This window comes from Bombyx mori, chromosome 6 (genome assembly GCF_030269925.1).
Source record: "Bombyx mori chromosome 6, ASM3026992v2".
In the NCBI taxonomy this organism is placed as follows: Eukaryota; Metazoa; Arthropoda; class Insecta; order Lepidoptera; family Bombycidae; genus Bombyx; species Bombyx mori.
Genome location: NC_085112.1, coordinates 15,461,308 through 15,480,751, shown reverse-complemented (window position 1 = coordinate 15,480,751; position 19,444 = coordinate 15,461,308). Strand labels below are relative to the sequence as shown.

At 37.9% G+C, this 19,444-nt stretch overlaps 2 protein-coding genes and 1 long non-coding RNA gene across 3 annotated transcripts in view; 1 reads left to right on the top strand and 2 right to left on the bottom strand.

Moving 5' to 3' along the window:
* Positions 1-19,444, top strand: part of LOC101736572 (mitochondrial pyruvate carrier 1) — a 497,008-nt gene that overhangs the window by 200,247 nt on the left and 277,317 nt on the right. The window lies entirely within an intron of this gene.
* The window catches only part of LOC119628612 (uncharacterized), a 180,752-nt gene that overhangs the window by 113,905 nt on the left and 47,403 nt on the right, over positions 1-19,444 (bottom strand). The gene's annotated exons all lie outside the window — the stretch shown is intronic.
* LOC134199077 (uncharacterized) lies at positions 5,023-6,496 on the bottom strand. Its single transcript, XR_009973438.1, has 2 exons — positions 6,343-6,496; positions 5,023-5,324 (listed from the first exon to the last, which is right to left on the bottom strand). It is a non-coding gene; the product is annotated as an uncharacterized LOC134199077 (long non-coding RNA).

Sequence of the window (19,444 nt, the reverse complement as noted above, 5' to 3'; positions counted from 1 at the left end):
CGGACTGGTGGCCGTCAGCGCCACGACCACCAGCTCTCTCGGTAAATGAATACGCTCAAAAGTGGTGCCGACCATTTTATGAGGTTTGAAAAAATCTAAATACTCGCTAAAGAAAACGAAAATTCATTTCACATACGGTGTACGAGGCCTTTTAAATAATAATAATATATAAAAAGATGTGTGGTGTCGTGGGACACCGGATAGGAAAGAAGTTCCTTATTATAAAAAGAATAATTTGAAGTTCTATTCGAAGTATAAAGAAGATAGAATTGGAGGTTTCGCAACAACCCACGATCATTCGGTAACATGCAAACCTATTGTGGTACACTTCATTCACGGTTGTTTCCATAAGAGTTAGTGTATTGCGTAAACGAACTCTCAGAGATCGTGGTCAATAAATGATAAAAAAAATATATTTTTTACACGTTATTACAAAGACCAGCGACCCGCCCTCGCTTCGCTTCGGAAACATTAAAACACACATGAAACCAAAAAAATAAAATAATTTTTTTTTTAAAAAAAGTAGCCTATGTTCATCAGGGACAATGTCGGCTTCTAATGGAAAAAGAATTTTTCAAATCGGTCCAGTAGTTTCGGAGCCTATTCGAAACAAACAAACAAACAAATCTTTCCTCTTTATAATATTAGTATAGATAAGTTGTATACTGTGTGCATTACTAATTTGTACGTTATTACAAAGTTAAGTCTTACACTCTGTGCATTACTAATAAAAATCTTACGTTACGGACGTTTTTTCCCGGTTAAGGTACGCCTCCGCATCATCCCATAAGGAACTTCGTTCCAAAACCATGACTTTAATAGAGAAGAACGTCGGAAATATGGTAATAACAATAAAAAAAATGCTAGATTTAAACCGTAAAAGTAGCTTTAATTATGTCTACGACTCAGAATAACCCAAGAAACTATATCGACGCTTGAAAGGCAAACGTGACTAAGCGACAATGCGTGAACTTTACAGTAGACTAATTTATAGTTGAAATACCCGAAAAAATTATATTTTAACGAATCTAGCTGTACGATTGAAATGATTTTAATAGACCTAGAAATATTTGTTTTTTTTGCGCATCGAATCTGGTTATTGCCTATCGTTTATGTACAAAGCAGTTATTGTCGCTTAGTCACGTTTGCCTTTGCTCGTAAAATCTTTAGATTAGATTAAATTATTTACATTACTATATTTGAACGTCACAGTATGCAGCTTTAAGAAATGTTAGTTTTATGTTCGTAACTAACACGATGAATTTCTACTTAAAGTGATAAAAAAACGATTCACATCGAAATTTCACGTTTTTTATTTTATTTATTGCAGTTGTAGGCAGACGAGCATACGGCCCAACTGATGGTGAGTAGTCACCGTCGCCCATGGACTTCAGCAATGCCAGGGGCAGAACTAAGCCGCTGCCTACCGCCTACCGCTGCCTACGTTACAAGAAGACTCTGAACACCAATCATATTTGACAACGGCATTGTTTCCAACCAGGAATCAAAAACGAACGCCATATTACCATTAGATTGACAAACCCGTGGCGATATTTTCTTCTTTGATCTTTATTCATCATACAGCTTTGATGCATATTAATGCCCTCAAACAGGTCCCGAAAAATATTTGTCAAAACGCGTCGAGATTTCTCAGAAACCATTTAATCTTTGTATTGATTTTACATAAAAAAGTAAAATACTTATGAATATTCAATGAAGCTGTGTAATAACGAGAAACACTTTATTCTTTGAGCAATCTTTTGAAATATTCACAGGCACTTACCGATTACAACAGGAGATTTGTATTAAAACGCGTAGGAGTAAAGTTTATTGACTGCTTTGAAGAAAAAAGGGCATTAGGTGTAATAATTTAATAAGATGCTGACGTAATCTTGGCTGGCTGATCTGATTTAGCTCTGAGCCAACGAATGGTTGATTCCAGTTAATGTCAGAGGTAAAACTCTGCTTCGAGTTCGGTAAAGTCGATAAATAATGTGGTAACATTATTTCCCTTCGTTCATACTGGCCATCCAACCTATTGTTACGGTGACCTGCAAAGACTGAGTTCATGTCTCGATATCTATGACCTCCGGTAAACCACGTTGACTCTAGTGGGTCTGTCTTAACAATCTAAAAAACTGGTGGTAGGACCTCTTGTGAGTCCGCGCGGGTAGGTACCACCGCCTTACCTATTTCTGCCGTGAAGCAAGTAATGTGTTTCGGTCTGAAGGGTAGGGCAGCCGTTGTAACTATACTGAGGTCCTAGAACTTATATCTCAAGGTGGGTGGCGCATTTACGTTGTAGATATCTACGGGCTACAATAACCGCTTAACACCAGGTGGGCTGTGAGCTCATCCACCCATCTAAGCAATAACGACATTAAAACTGTATGCCGAAAAACTTTAAGAGAGAATATTGTGTACGACTATTATTATCCACCAACCAGCCTCCATTGTTAACAATTCGCCATATATGTCGGCAAAATTGTTTAAATTTTGAATTTGACGTTAGGATGCGTACTGATATAATATTACCTAGTATATTAACTAATTTACCTAAGACCGAAAAGTGCCTCTATCAGCACTTTCCGGCCCAACATATACTAGAGCCCCGTTGACTGGAAGTCAGTCACTCTGCGTCGTTACTATGAGCCACACTTTTTCTTAGTAGAATTTTTGTATCTTCAAAGTGAATAAAATCTTTTTTAAAAGAGTTTTTCAAAGTCCCGTATAACAGTACGAAAACGACGATAAACTAAATCGTCGTTTAGTTTATCGACGATAAACTAAACTAGTTTAGTTTATCGACTAAACTAATCGACTAAAACTAATAAACTAAACTAAGGGTATTCTGTTCGTGGCAGCCTAGGGCTCCGGAAACCAGCACGAGGTGCCCGTCGAACATGTGCCGGCGCCATATGTACCATTTTAACAAAATATTGTCTAATCACTGCTAATCACAACGGCTGCACCACCCTTCAAACCGAAACGCATTACTGCTTCACGGCTGAAATAGGTATTTAATTAGCATATACATTAAATCAGGGAAAGAGTTGGCTATAAATGAAAATTATCCATCTCTGCTCTGAACAATAACGAACACATTTAAGATTCATCGCCTCGTTGTCTTCCGAGACGAACAGTTGTAACGATGCACTTGACCTCATTGTGGTCGGAGACAGACTCTTGATGGCGCAGCTTGAATATTCAGTTTCCGAGAACAGAATCTACATTATGTGGATCGTTGTTTCTTATCTTTATCAAAATAGAATTAAAAATAGCCAAAAAGTCGAACGTTTGTCCACCTGTTTTACGAACCAAAACCTGTTTTATTGCCGTCGAAAACATATCATACCTGATCACTGCTGAGGGGTCATCATGGCTATACGAAGGTCAGGGACATGGGAAAGCTACTATCTGATGTTCAAGAGTCGCTTGAAGAGAGACATTTTATAGCGCTCAGGAAATACCTTCCTGAAATTCTCAAAACGAGTGACTCTATTCACGACACTAAACACCAAGTGAGCTTACAATTAAAATGAAACATACTACCCATTTGCGAATTAAAAAAAATATACAGTACGTTGAATGAGCTCACCGCTCACCTGATGTTAAGTGGTTAACGGAAACAAGAAACAAATACGAATCTCATCAAAGCAATTTTGTTTTCCAATTTGAATAAAAAGTCCTTATTAGAATAAAACTGCGTCATTAGTCCCAAGATTAAGGGCGATCACCATCGACATCTTTCCTTTTTCACTTTACTTTACATCACGTGGGTCACTTAGTCTGCCTGTGGAGGTGGATACTAAATAACTTTATTTATTTTTTCAGTAAAAACCATACTTTTTGTTAGTATTACTTATAATCTTTGTTAGGAACTTAAAAACATAACACATTAATATCTGACTCTATTTATTACTACATAGTATAGTTTGGAGTTTTTCCTGAGTGCCTGCTTCAATAGCTATTAACTAGCAGTCCCTCGAATTTGCTTGATATTACCATACCAGATAAAAAATTCATGCTTAACTAATTATATCATTTTACGAAAGTTAAGTTTGACCTTTGACACGGTTAATAATTAAATTGTGCCCCAAATTCGGAATGTACTGCACTGAGCCGGTAAAGTAATGAGGGTCACGACCGGACCGGATAACCGGACCCAACCCATTCTTCGTACTGACCGTGTGATGTGTCCTTTTTTGATTTAGCATGTTGCCAAAATCACATTTTGTTAGAAAAATTGAACAGTAGCCGACTTTTTCAGTAAAAAGCCACTGCTGTTTTGATTATAGAAGTTGTTGGACTTTTTTGCGGGAACAGGCGAAGCGGAGTTTCGAGAATTGTTTGATTTTGTTAATTTAGTGTTTCTTTAGACTTAAAAGTAGAATAATAACGATAGTTTATTCACTGTTTAGCATCTATGAACAAATATGGTATATTGAAACAAAGCCGCGCTAGGTGTAGCTTCTCGGACGCTTCCAAAAAGTCCACTGAAAAAGTCTTAGTAAAAAACCACCATTTTATTGAGACTTCATTTCATCCCGACGATGGACGATGGACGAGCTCACAGCCCACCTGGTGTTAAATGGTTACGATCATCATTTTGCTGCCCTTCTCCATGTTTTCTCATTCGATACTCCTCTATCATATACCATTTCTTTGCTCACTCCCCTCTTACACAGATCATCTTTCACGCAATCCATCCATTTCTTCTTAGGTCTACCTATATCCTTCTATCTATATATCTATATCCTTCCACATTCATAGTTAACACTCTCTTACCAATCTCATTTTCATTTCGTCTCATCACATGTCCGTACCATCCCCAACGAATGTCTAGTTACGATGTTACATCGAAATAGACAAAGCGAAATCAATACAATGTTAGTACCCAACGAAATCAAAAACCGTAATCTTTCGCTTGAACAGAATAGGTCTTCAAGTAAATAGGATTTTTTTACGGTACACAATTCTCATGAAAACATGAAATGGAGTAAATTTAAAAAAAAACCTTGATAATATTAAAATGCATTTATATTTACAGCGCGCTCGTGTCTAGGCGGTCGTAAATTTGATTTACTAAAATGATAACATTTTAAACAGTACGAACCGTGTGTAGCGGCGTGCAAAATGCGGTTGTACGCTTCATAAAGGAAGGTTACGTGCTGAATGTGATTTGCATGTTTGTAGTAGCAAGTTTGAAGTTTTTTCCATGTCTCTTTTGATAGATACTGTATAGTCATGTTCTAGCCGAGGTTTTTTAAAGGATAGGACGATGCACTGGTATCAAGCGATGCTACCTTGTCGATGTTCAAATCCTAAAGTTGATAAAATACGTACTTCATTCGTATTCACAAATGATTTGAAGCCCGCAACATTTATATTATTTGGGCAGAATCAATAATGCATTTCTTTTTGAAAGGCGGGGAAGCCGAACTACTGGACAATTGAGAGAATATATGCATGTGTTATAGGAACCACTTAACACCAATTTTTTTTGGAACGAAGGTCCTTATGGGACGATGCGGAGGGGTACCCTAACCGGGAAAAAACGTCCGTAACGTAAGATCCTTATTAGTAATGCACACAGCGTACGACTTAACTTTGTAATAATGTACAAAAAATAACATATTTTTTTATCATTCATTGACCACGATCTCAGAGCGTTCGTTTGCGCAATACACTAACTCTTATGCAAGCAACCGTGAATGAAGTGTAGGTACCACAATAAGTTCGAAAGTTACCGAAAGACCGTGGGTTGTTGCGAAACCTCCAGTTTTATTTTCTTTATACCTCGAATAGAACTTAAAATTTATATTTTTATAATAAAGAACTTTGTTCCTATCCGACACCACACATCTTTTTTTGTAATTATCTAAATTATTTTGTTGGTTATTCAGCTGGAGTGGACTGCTCTCAACTGGACATTGCCTTCACATGTCGCCTTATAATTCTATGGAGCCGGCTACGCGCACGAAAAAACATGACTCATGAGGCGTTCCATTTAAGGCTTGAGGTGCAAGCAAGAGCGCGCAACGAGCGACGAAGAGGCATAATCGGCCTCCGCGTTCGGCAGCGTTCTACATCTGTCTCTCTCCTACTTGAGGGAGCGATACATCCGCGTGGACAGCTGCTATACAAAAATACATTTACATGTTTTCGTCAAGTATGAAGTTCAGTGAAAATTGAATGTGGTGTCAACTTTTTATAGCAACGATAATTGCGATAATTGAAAAAATGAATCCATTCCATCAGTATTTTCTTAAGACGTTGTCACGTTCAACTATCGTCAGTAAACCGACTTTACAGACAACCGATTTTTTTTTTTTACTGTACCTCTTTATTTCTGGTTTCTTCTTTAAAATAATTACAATTATTTTTATGTAAGGTTGTTTTTTACATCTTAATGTTCAATCCGCGATCAACAACCAACGCGACAAAAATATTCTGAAAAAAAAATATTCTTATATATTTTTTTTCAGAGCGTTCACTCATAGGTCTATGGTTCACTCATAAAATATGACAATGACATTTGCCACAACATTGACAGTGACATCTCATGTGATGTTCGTTTATCATTTCTTAACACCGGTCAAATTGTCAAATTACTAGAAAAGAGGTTAAATTTACTGGAAAAGAAAGCAAGCTTACGTGAATAGAACTTGTTTACTCTATGACTCGCTTTTTTTTAATAACATCATAGTGTAAACCCATGCTTAGCTCCCCCGGGACGCCCGTGACCTTCCTGGAACGAAGTCTGGGCAAACATATCGCGTTACAAGTTTCCTTTTACCCTGAAGGGTTATTTTGGTTATTTACAAAGATTTTTCTTGCCATACGAGAAAACATCCGAAAACTTTTTTTGTTACACGCTTACAAGACGGGCTGGAGTTTTAATGTAGACTCATTTTAGCTCACTGTGCATATGTGTGTGTATATATTTTTGAATCGAAAGGTACACCGCGTGTAATTCATTTCCAAATGATTTTTGTCCACCTGATAGTTATCTGGAAGACACTTTATACTTTTTTGTATTTAATGTTTTGCATTGTTTTTTTCGGTGTAGGTACAATAAATACATAAAGAATACTCTCTCTCTCTCTCACTTTAGCAACATTTGTTTATTACACCATTGATACAATTACTTCAAAGTGGATGTCATTCGTGAAGTCAGTAACGCGTTCCAGTCGAAAAACTACTCAGATTTATATCTATTTCTATCAAACGCCGAATCGAAAACACTAACGCAATATACATAAATCAATTTCAAATAAATCAGTTTCAAAAGAAACATAAATCAGCATCGAATACCCGTAGAGTAGTGCGACCGTTTCATAACCAGACTCTTAGACTTGTTTGGAACAAAGTTTGGACGCCCAATTATTCGTTACAACTGTAAATGATTTCTAATCCAATTAACAACAAGCTTTATTGTGTGTATTGTTTTAAGTTAGACATTCATTGGAGAAGAGTTACTGCGATTTATTATGATGCTAATAAACCGTACGACATTTGGAACGAAAATCAATTTGATTTTTTTTATTTATTGCTTAGATGAGTGGACAAGCTCACAGCCCACCTGGTGTTAAGTGCTTACTGGAGCCCATAGACATCTACGACGTAAAAACGGAGACCTTAGAACTCATATCTCAAGGTGGGTGGCGGCATTTATGTTGTAGATGTTTATGGGCTCCAGTAACCACTTAACACTAGTTGAGCCGTGAGCTCGTCTACCTATCTAAGCAATAAATAAAAATTGGATAAATTAAAACCGAATAGTTAAAGCTCAACGAGTGACATATTAAAAAAAAAATTGGAGCTTTTCCTAATTTAGCTTTAGTCAAAGCGAATACGGAAATACGTGGAAATAATAAGGAGAAAGTCAAGATATTATAGCGCCCTTTTGAGTCGGACGAAAGCTCGAGGGAAATCGTTCAAATATAAATTAACATCACACTTAGGAGACGCTACAACGGAACATCATGAAATATTCATGAGGAATTTTTGAGATACTTACAATTTTATTAATAAATGCTTCAGAATATTTATGAGTAAGACTTTTTGAAGGTTAAATAATAATATTATATAGTATTATATTTTAGTCTTAGTTTATATTCTTGTACATTTGATTGTATGCCCTACCAATCGGCATTTATGCTCTGAAACATTACTTAGAAACTCCCTTGGCCTTTACTTACTCAATGATACTTCAATAACCACTTTGAGAAAACCCTGAAGTCAGTATTCTAAATTTTCTTGAGTAGAAATCAGAAAATAAGTTCAAAATACTTTCTTTTATGTCGTAACTGCATGAGCGAGGACGGGGTTCTTTTGGTAGAAGACGGAGTCCGTAGACATTGCAGTCTGTATGCCGCCATTCACCTGGACACATGAAATCGATGTCGAACTGGGACTGTACAGGGACTGATCTTCACGCGGATGTAAACAACAACATCGCGGCAAAAAGGGGCAGCATTCAATAAGGCATTTAGCCGCCTTACGATACTTTTACTTTTTGAAGAGTGGGGCAGCCGTTGTAACTATACTGCGACCTTAGAACTCATATCTCAAGGTGGGTGGCAGCATTTACGTTGTAGATGTCTATGGGTTCCGGTACTTAACACTAAGTGGGCTGTGAGCTCGTCCACCCATCTATGCAAAAATAAATAAAAACTTAATTTAAGAGATAGGGTGATACTATCCAATATCCAATATCACTCAGCTAAAAAACACCTAGGTGTAACTACGAGACATATGGTTCATCTCTAATGGCTATTCCATCCCATTTTCAATCATTTAAAACAACAGATTTGCTATATCTTCATTCGAAGTAAGTGTCGCCTTTAAAAACTTCAAATACTCATATTGGACAAATCTCATATCTTCCGAACCTCACTCCAGCCGGCTGTCAAATGTCATAAGCAAAGATTATGCGTAACAAATTGACAAGGGATATTAAATTCCGAGGGAAGACATTGTTGACATGGGTATCCTAGAATAGATGATACCTGTACAATGGTAGGTACCCGGTCTGGGTTTGCCTTGGCCTCCACAAATTAATAAGGTATACCTATACAATGTGTATACAAAATACGAAATTAATTTCTGTAGGTATATGAATGGTAGGACGAGAATTTGCTCCGTAAACGAAAGACATGGAAAAAGATTTACGTCCGAGTTTTTCAATTATTAATATTTAAAAAAAATGCATAGAGATAAATACTTTTTTGATTTCTTGCGACTTTTTATTGAATTACCATGCTTTTTAACCAGTAATAACACAAATTAGAATTTCGGTAGATTTGAATTACTTTATTGTGGAAGTAATTCGTGAATTTTTTTATAGTTAGAAGTTAATTTTTTGCGAACGTTGTAATTTAAATGCAAAGAAGAGATAAAAACGAACGAGAGCAAAAAAGGCCTGAGGAGAGCCTCATTTAATAAAAAAAACAATTTAAAATACGTCTTTACTGTGCAAAAGTTAGGTACTTGAAAGTTTTCTTAAATCTAAGAACAATCTAAGTTAGCAATTGATAATGACTTGATTTTCATATATTTTCTTGATTCGAATCGCTAGGAACGCGAGCCTGTACTTATCCCTAGTAGGACCTCTTGGTGGTAGGACCTTTTGTGAGTCCGCACGGGTAGGTACCACCACCCCGCCTATTTCTGCCGTGAAGCAGTAATGCGTTTCGGTTTGAAGGGCGGGATAGCCGTTGTAACTATACTGATACGTTAGAACTTATATCTTAAGGTGGGTGGCGCATTTACGTTGTAGATGTCTATGGGCTCCAGTAACCACTTAACACTAGGTGGGCTCGTCCACCTATTAAAGCAACTAGACGATGACCGAGCTTTGCTCAGTTTTTTTTTTTGATAAATTGTTTTTTAGGATCTATATTTAAATAAGAATTACATATTGATAAAATTATGAAATATTTTAAGATCGTTTAGGCATTTTTAAGTGAACACGTGAGTTAAAAAGACACAAATAATATAAATAAAAAATGCATTTTCTTGGTCTAACATTAAACCAAACACTCATCGGGTGGCTTAACAACGCCATCTGCTGAAATAGCTTTAGTGTTATCGTCTTTAAAGCAGTTAGTTGCTCTCAATTATGAAAAATAGTATTATTATTCGCTAATAGATGTCGGGAAGAGTCATAAAGTTGATTATCGATAAAGTTGATTATTGAAAACACGAATAAAACAACATTTTCTGAAAATGAATCGTAGCTAGATCGATTTATCGCCCCCGAAATCTCCTGTATACTAAATTTTATAAAAATCGTTGGAGCCGTTTCCGAAATTCAGATTATATATATACAAGAAGAATTGTTCGCTTAAAGGTATAAGATAAAAAAATAAAAATAAAAGAATCGCGACCCACTGAGAAGATCCGAGGCGAGAACGTGGACCAGTGCTTGGAAAGCCTAAAAGCACCTGGTTTTTTTTTTTTTATTGCCTTTGTAGGCAGACGAGCATACGATCCACCTGATGGTGAGTGGTTACCGTCGCCCATGGACTTCAGCAATGCCAGGGGCAGAGCCAAGCCGCTGCCTACCGCTTCAGATTGGACCAGGAGAATCCAGTAAGAGGTGCTAGTGTATCAATAATCCTTAAACTTTATCAAATCCCTCCCCCGACCTGATTTTTATCTTAAAACGACAACCTCATAAAAGCAAAAAATATGTTGTTGTTTTTTTTAATACATCTTTTTATGTTATCTGAAATCCCGAGACATTGATAGCGACAGCGGAAATCTATACAAATTTGGTATCAGTAATATTATATTCGGGAATATTGGAAACGTTATAAGATAATTTACCATCGGAACGTAACGCACGAATATATAATATAATAAATTCGTTCGAGTTTCGGGTCGAGGATTGAAGAATTCCGGGAGCGTATTCGGTTTTCAATATGTGATTCTTTATTATAGTTTTCACAAATATCTTAAAACAAAGTAACAATATAATAATTATGAACACTAAAAGAGCGTCCCATATTATTCCGCATCTTCCAGACATTTATACCCGTTAACCCGTACATATTATCCGTCATCAAAACAAGCTGAAAATCATCGCCTCAAAAAGAAATGGCAGTTTTTCAACTATAATTACCGTAGGCCTAATGTGTTCCATAAGATCTTTCAGCTTATTACGACCCTGCGTTGGTCTACGCAGGTGTGAAACAATCCTTGAAACCTGTTGAATGATTAGATTTACCTTTTTGTTCTTAACAGGAAATAGGTTTTTTTGGAACATAGCTTCCCTTTCGAACGAGTTCACGACTTTTATAAATTGCCTAGATGGGAATGCGTTATTTCGAAAAAACGTAATTTTTTTTACCTGACAACGTCTTATAATTCGATGGAGCCGGCTGCACGCACGAAAAAACATGACTCATGTGGCGTTACCTCGCTCTGAGGCGTATTTTCTTATGACGTTGTCACGTTCAACTATCGTCAGTAAACCGACTTTACAGACAACCGATTTTTTATTTATTGCCCTTTTGGTCGTTATGTGAGTCATCCACAGCCCTTGTAGGCAGACGAGCATATTACCGTACGGTTACCGTAGTCCATGGACTTCAGCAATGCCAGGGCAGAGTCAAACCGCTGCCTACTGTTTTTTGATTTACCATAATTTGATATCACAACAATGACAGCCCGAGTGCATTATGATGATCAGCCTACAGACGCTGACTGCTATATAGTCTCATGATCAAGGTTCACTACAACGACCGGCGCTATGCCTGTTGCAATATCCCGATCTTCGTATTGTCATCTTGATCACTACATCTATTGAAGGTGGTGGGCGTCCTTAACAGATTGAGAGTAATAGATGAATTACCATGACTTGCTTTTTCTTCAGACTTTTCCTTTGACGTTCAAGTTGCTTTTGAAAGCTTTCTGTAAGGTTCGCTAAAATTTTACGAAGATTTGGTATACAAGATTATGGTCTACTAAGACAGTAAACAGTCAAGAAGAAAAAGAAAATTAAATAATCACAAATAAGCTAACGGTTCCAGCAGATATTAGAGCTAAGGAAATCATTGCTTGAGTGCCTCTGGGGGCTGGTAATGGTTATCAACTGCAAAACATCATTGCGTCGCTGGAAGATAATGTAAAATAAATAATAGTTTAAAAAAACACAAAAAAATACACTTTTATAGAAAATCCAACTGAAAATAGAAAATAAATCTTAAAAAAGTGTGTGTGTCCGCTCCGACGCACGACTGGAGTTTACTGGATATAAAAAATTAAACGAAACAATACGAGAAATAGTTCTATATTACGACAACACGATACACTACAGATTATTAACAAATTAACGAGACACAAAACAAACGACTAACAAATATATGAAAATACAATAATGAGAGAAACGCGCGATCAGTACGAGGCTTTGTGGCGGACTGCCGGCGCAGCAGCCCGGCGTCACCTGCGATAACGCATTTCGTGTGACATGCGCAATCAGGCGCATAACGCATTTCGTGTGACATGCTAGTACGATTTTGGTCCCCATAATTTTCATACCCCGGGCCTATATATGTAAATCGATTCTAAAGGAGTAAACTCCAAAAATCTTAATAAATATAAATTAAAAATAGTGTATTTTAAATTAAAAATCATTTTATTTAAAAAAAAGCTTGGGTAGCATGGTATCAGTAGTTATATATATATTTTATGAACAGATATGAGTAGAAGGGCTATTTTGATAATATCCTGAAAAGCACCCTACGGTTTTTTAAAATAAAATAATTTTTTCTTACACTATTTTTAATTCAAATTTATTAAAATTTATTTTCTATTTTTTAGTCGGATTTTCTATAAAAGCGTATTTTGTTAGTTTTTTTATACTATTGTTTATTTTTCATTTTTGGAGTTTACTCCTTTAGAATCGATTTACATATATAGGCCCGGGGTATGAAAATTATGGGGACCAAAATCGTACTAGCATGTCACACGAAATGCGTTATGCGCCTGATTGGCTCCTGATTGCGTGATGCGTGCGCGCGCCAATCAGGAGCCAACGCGCGACCGCGTTATCGCAGGTGACGCCGGGCTGCTGCGCCGGCAGTCCGCCACAAAGCCTCGTACTGATCGCGCGTTTCTCTCATTATTGTATTTTCATATATTTGTTAGTCGTTTGTTTTGTGTCTCGTTAATTTGTTAATAATCTGTAGTGTATCGTGTTGTCGTAATATAGAACTATTTCTCGTATTGTTTCGTTTAATTTTTTATATCCAGTAAACTCCAGTCGTGCGTCGGAGCGGACACACACACTTTTTTTAGTTGAATTTCAATTTTTGGAGTTTACTCCTTTAGAATCGATTTACATATATAGGCCCGGGGTATGAAAATTATGGGGACCAAAATCGTACTAGCATGTCACACGAAATGCGTTATGCGCCTGATTGGCTCCTGATTGCGTGATGCGTGCGCGCGCCAATCAAAATCGTACTAGCATGTCACACGAAATGCGTTATGCGCCTGATTGGCTCCTGATTGCGTGATGCGTGCGCGCGCCAATCAGGAGCCAACGCGCGGCCGCGTTATTGCAGGTGACGCCGGGCTGCTGCGCCGGCAGTCCGCCACAAAGCCTCGTACTGATCGCGCGTTTCTCTCATTATTGTATTTTCATATATTTGTTAGTCGTTTGTTTTGTGTCTCGTTAATTTGTTAATAATCTGTAGTGTATCGTGTTGTCGTAATATAGAACTATTTCTCGTATTGTTTCGTTTAATTTTTTATATCCAGTAAACTCCAGTCGTGCGTCGGAGCGGACACACACACTTTTTTTTTATTATTGGAGTTTACTCCTTTAGAATCGATTTACATATATAGGCCCGGGGTATGAAAATTATGGGGACCAAAATCGTACTAGCATGTCACACGAAATGCGTTATGCGCCTGATTGGCTCCTGATTGCGTGATGCGTGCGCGCGCCAATCAAAATCGTACTAGCATGTCACACGAAATGCGTTATGCGCCTGATTGGCTCCTGATTGCGTGATGCGTGCGCGCGCCAATCAGGAGCCAACGCGCGGCCGCGTTATTGCAGGTGACGCCGGGCTGCTGCGCCGGCAGTCCGCCACAAAGCCTCGTACTGATCGCGCGTTTCTCTCATTATTGTATTTTCATATATTTGTTAGTCGTTTGTTTTGTGTCTCGTTAATTTGTTAATAATCTGTAGTGTATCGTGTTGTCGTAATATAGAACTATTTCTCGTATTGTTTCGTTTAATTTTTTATATCCAGTAAACTCCAGTCGTGCGTCGGAGCGGACACACACACTTTTTATTTTTTTTCATTTTTTTAATATTTAATTTCATCGGTCCTTAATAAGTATACAAAATTTCGAGTGAATCCAACGTTTTGAAGGGGGTCAAAATCATGTTCAAAGTTTCCGTTACAAACGGATACATACGTCTCAAGCAATCGCTTATTAAAAAGCGTATTAATAGCGGGTCGAGTTGGATCTAATAGTAGTGGTCGCAGAGAAATAGGAAACGTTAGATGAGGCTTGCGTGTACGTTACAGCAGAGTCAGAAAGGGAAAGGGAAAAGTCTGCTCGTGTTCACCTGTTTCACATGTTAACGAATCAACGTCGCGTCATACATTGAGGGCTGTGATTGGCCAACGATGACGTGATATCGCACGAATCAATAACAAATCAGGGAACGCAATAGTGGCACCAATTGTCAAAATTTAAAAAAAATATTACACGAAGAAAAAAGATGGACGCCATGTCAATTCTATATTTGTAAAATAATTAAAAATAATATAATTAGTATTTGAAGAAATAAATGCATTTATTCATTTTCCTGGCCACCTCTAGATACCTCTAAGAAATAGAAGCAACACACTATAAAAGTTTGATTTGGACAATGTGTGGAGATCTTTCCACTATAGCCTCCGGCGTCAGTTTGAGGCCACTAGCATTACTGGAGCTAGACCTGATAAGGACTTGCTATTGCGGTAGGCGCTCTTAGCTTCCGTTAAATCCTACCTTAAGCTCTACCGCAGAAATCATAATTGAAATGTTTCTGACGCAGGAGCAGACAGTTGTATCTTTAAAGAATTATATCAACGAAAATCAACCAATCTCGCTCTCAATTCACTATTTCTACTTGTTGTATTTCAGGTCGTATTATAAACATATCATTTTTAAGCAAACTTATTATTACTCTACGATAAATAATCGAGCGACCAAACTGTTTCAAAACCGGACGACTTTCAAACTCACGAAGAAGATGACTTTCTTGTAAAACAAGAAGAAGAGTAAGGAAATTCGAGATTCTTTTTGTAACGCAAACGGCACGAGACGATGAGGGCTGAGAACCTTACTGTCTGGAACTTTTTTTTTTGTATTGCTTAGATGGGATGTTAAGGGGTTACTGGAGCCCATAGATATCTACAACGTAAATTCGCCACCCACCTTGTGATAAAGGTAAGTTCTAAGGTCTCAAGTATAGTTACAACGGCTGCCCCACCCTTCAAACCGAAACGCACTACTGCTTCGCGCAGAAATAGGCAGGGCGGTGGTACCTACCCGCGCGGTCTCACAAGAGGTCCTACCACCAATAATTACGCAAATTATAATTTTGCGGGTTTGATTTTTAATACACGATGTTATTCCTTCACCGTGGAAGCCGATCGTGAACATTTGTTGAGTACGTGTATTTCATTAGAAAAATTGGTACCCGCCTGAGATTCGAACATCGGTGTATCGCTCCACAGGAATGCACCGGACGGTCTTATCCTTTAGGCCACGACGACGAATTATTAGCTTTCAACTCAGGCTATTAACAAATTGAAGACACAAGCTTCGTCTTCCATAATTATGTTGATTGCCTCGTTACTGATTAGAAAACCTGACTACTGCTCTTGGGTTACGGTCTTATTAGCGAAAGGAGTTAATTCAATTAAATCGATGGCATTTGACATACCGGTGTGCGTTTTATTTTTTCTGTCTCTCTCACTCTCTCTCTCTCTCTCTCTCTCTTTTTTCTATTATTGGCACATGTTACACAGAAAAATCATAATGTGAGGCCCTACAAAAACATCAAAAACATTTAACTTCGAATAATGATAATCAATAGAACCTAACGTTCTTCAAATAAAAATTGAATAGAATACGTTGCGAACGAAAGAAGGCCAAACGGTTTACAACAATATGGATGCCTAAAACTTTGTCAATAACAGAAGTCTGGATCGTGTCTTAAGGGATTTTAGTTCTTAAATGCTTGTCCTAAGGAATGATACTGCTTGAATGTATAAAGGTTAGGCTGGAATTAAATCAGTCGAGTCCGTACAGCTGACATGTCATTCTGTGCTGAAGAATGGCGGGATTTATGATCGGATCTGAAATGATATTGGGATTGTTACGAAAAATGTGCGTGAAAAACATAAAGCAGTGTAGGTCTAGTTATATCACAAATTAAATTAATATGAAATCTTCTGAATTGTGATCTTTAGATCTATTTTTGAATCGACTATTGCGACAGATCAGTTTAGTTATAGGTCAAGAAATCTATATACATAAAAATGAATTGCTGTTCGTTAGTCTCGCTAAAACTCGAGAACGGCTGGACCGATTTGGCTAATTTTGGTCTTAAATTATTTGTGGAAGTCCAGAGAAGGTTTAAAAGGTAAATAAATATAAAAATGCTCGGAATTAAATAAAAATAACAATTTTGTTTTCCCTTTGATGTGTCCCTCGTCGGACGGATTCCTTTTGTTTGTTTTAAGTTTATTTTATACAAAAGTTTAGGTCTTTTATTTATTATCGATTGAGGCACTATGAAGTCTGCCGGGTCAGCTAGTTAAATATAAAATTTGATATTTATTTAATAAATTGTCGATAATAGACTGTATGTAAATCTGGAAATATTAAAACTATTTGTATTTTAACATTGTAGAAATGATCTATCCGATGAGTATTTACCGTTTTGACCGGCGATGGCTTAATCTCATAAAATTTGTACTAAAACGTGACGTATTATAACATTCTAACAACATTTTTATATTTAAAAACACAAAAAACCTCCATATAACGGTACATTCATAAGTAATTTATCCAAAACTCTCAAACAAACCCGTAAAAGATTTTGTATCATCATTACGCTTACTTTTATCATGCAAATCGTACCTTTCAAATTTTGTATGTTCATTGTTCAAGATTTATTCTAGCTATCATTGTTTTCGGCTACATTCAACTGAATACAACATATTTCCATAAAATTATTCGAGTGTTCGGAAATCCCTGTCGAAACAAAGAGAATTTGTGGTATTCTTAATTTTACTGGAGTAGGTACATGAATCTTTTGTTTTTAATAACGCAAATCAAAGACTCGCCGGATCTTCTCAGAGGGTCGCGATTCCGATCCGGTAGTAGATTCCTTCTTGAAGCAACCGGCCTTGAGTTGTTAGGTCTCCTTCGGAGGTGCTCGGGCAGCTGTTAGCAAGTCCCACCCCTCCTAGCTGAGCCTTTGCTCGCCTACCTGTCCTGGTGAAACTGGAAAGGCCTCCAGGCCACCAGTAATCCTTCAATCGTAAAAAAAATCAAGGAATCGTGTAATTTCGTAATGCTAAGTTGTTCATACTTTATAAAAGGGGTTTCCTTAAATGAAATTTCTGTTAATGATAGCAGCTGTAGCTGTTTATGCGAATCCATGACCCCGTTTATTTTAAAGAAAGCTGTGTGATATATAATATGCATACGTTGAAAGATCGATATTTTTAAGTTAGTTCACATTGGCCCATTAGATTTGTTTTAAAAGAAAATGAATGTCAATGTTAGTCATCAATTGAGATTTTACGATGATAAAACTGGTTTTTGGAAATTAAGATTTTAAAATTAAAATTCACTAGATTTCGCCCTACAATTCCACATACACTTAAATGTAGTAAATTTTGAGGTGAAATAATGTGAATAAACTTTTTCAGTAGTTTCCTCTGTATACAGCAGTGTGCTTAGTGCGAGTTTTTAACGTTTTCGATAGCGTAAACGTTAACTCAAATTTGTATGGAGTTCTAGCTTTTTTTTTTTTTTTGTGATTGAAGGATTACTGGTGGCCCGGAGGCCTTTCCAGTTTCACCAGGACAGGTGGGCGAGCAAAGGCTCAGCCAGGAGGGGTGGGATTTGCTAACAGCTACCCGAGCGCCTCCGAAGGAGACCTAACAACTCAAGAGCAATTGCTTCGCGAATGAATCTACTACCGGATCGGAATCGCGACCCGCTGAGAAGATCCGGCGAGAAACTCATCGAGCTGATTCATGGGTTAGGTTGCACGGCGAACTCTTTATCGAGTTCGACGAGTACGGTTACCGAGGTCCCTAAGTCTGCTCCTAGAGCTGAAGGCGTCTAGTGCAAAGGTTATTGGATCTGATGGATCCGTAAGGACGTGTCTAGGGCGTCGACGGTGACTGGCTCCTGCATGATCAGGATTCGGGGAGTAGTCAGCGGCGGCTACGATAAGGCGATTATCATGACGCATAGCCTTATCGAAGTACCGTTCCGACGCTGACTTCATGTATTTCCGTATAGATTCGAGGCCCAGGTCGTCGTGTAGGTCAACGTTCCTCACGAACCACGGAGCTCCGACGGCTAACCTGCAAAAGCGGGATTGTAGAGATTGAAGGGTGTCTATGTGTGTGCGGGCCGCGTGAGCGAACACCACACTCGCGTAAGTCATGACGGGGGAGTTCTAGCGCGCTGCCACCAAGTGTATGGGACGATGCGCTGTTGGCAGCCGCGATGCGGTCCTCATTACAGTTCCACCTCGCACGCCCCCTAGACGCGGGGACTTCGTACGAGGTTCGAGCCCCGGTTAAGTGGTTACTGGAGACCATAGACATCTACAACGTAAACGCGCCACCCACCTTGAGATATAAGTTCTAAGGTCTCAAGTCTAGTATAGTTACAACGATTGCCTCATCCTTCACACCGAAGCGCATTACGGTTTCACGGCAGAAATAGGCAGGGTGGTGGTACCTACCCGTGCGTACTCACAAGAGGTCCTACCACCAGTAATTAAACAAATTATAATTTTGTGGGCTTAATTTTTATTACACGATATTATCCTTCACCGTGGAAGTCAATCGTGAACATTTGTTGAGTACGTATTTCATTAGAAAAATTGGTACCCGCCTGGGATTCGAATACCGGTGCATCACTCAACACGAATGCACCGGACGTCTTATCTTTTACACCACGACGACTACGTTTTCCTACGTTTACCGCTAGGGGCGCTGTTCTAACTGCATACGAATTTGAGTTAACTTTTACGCTATCGAAAACGTTAAAAAACTCGCACTAAGTACAGTGGCTTCTGTAACGCCCACGCTAAAATCATAGCGCGACTCATCAAAAATTTTTTATATCAATGTTACAGTTTTATTTATATAATTTAAAAAAATTCGAATCT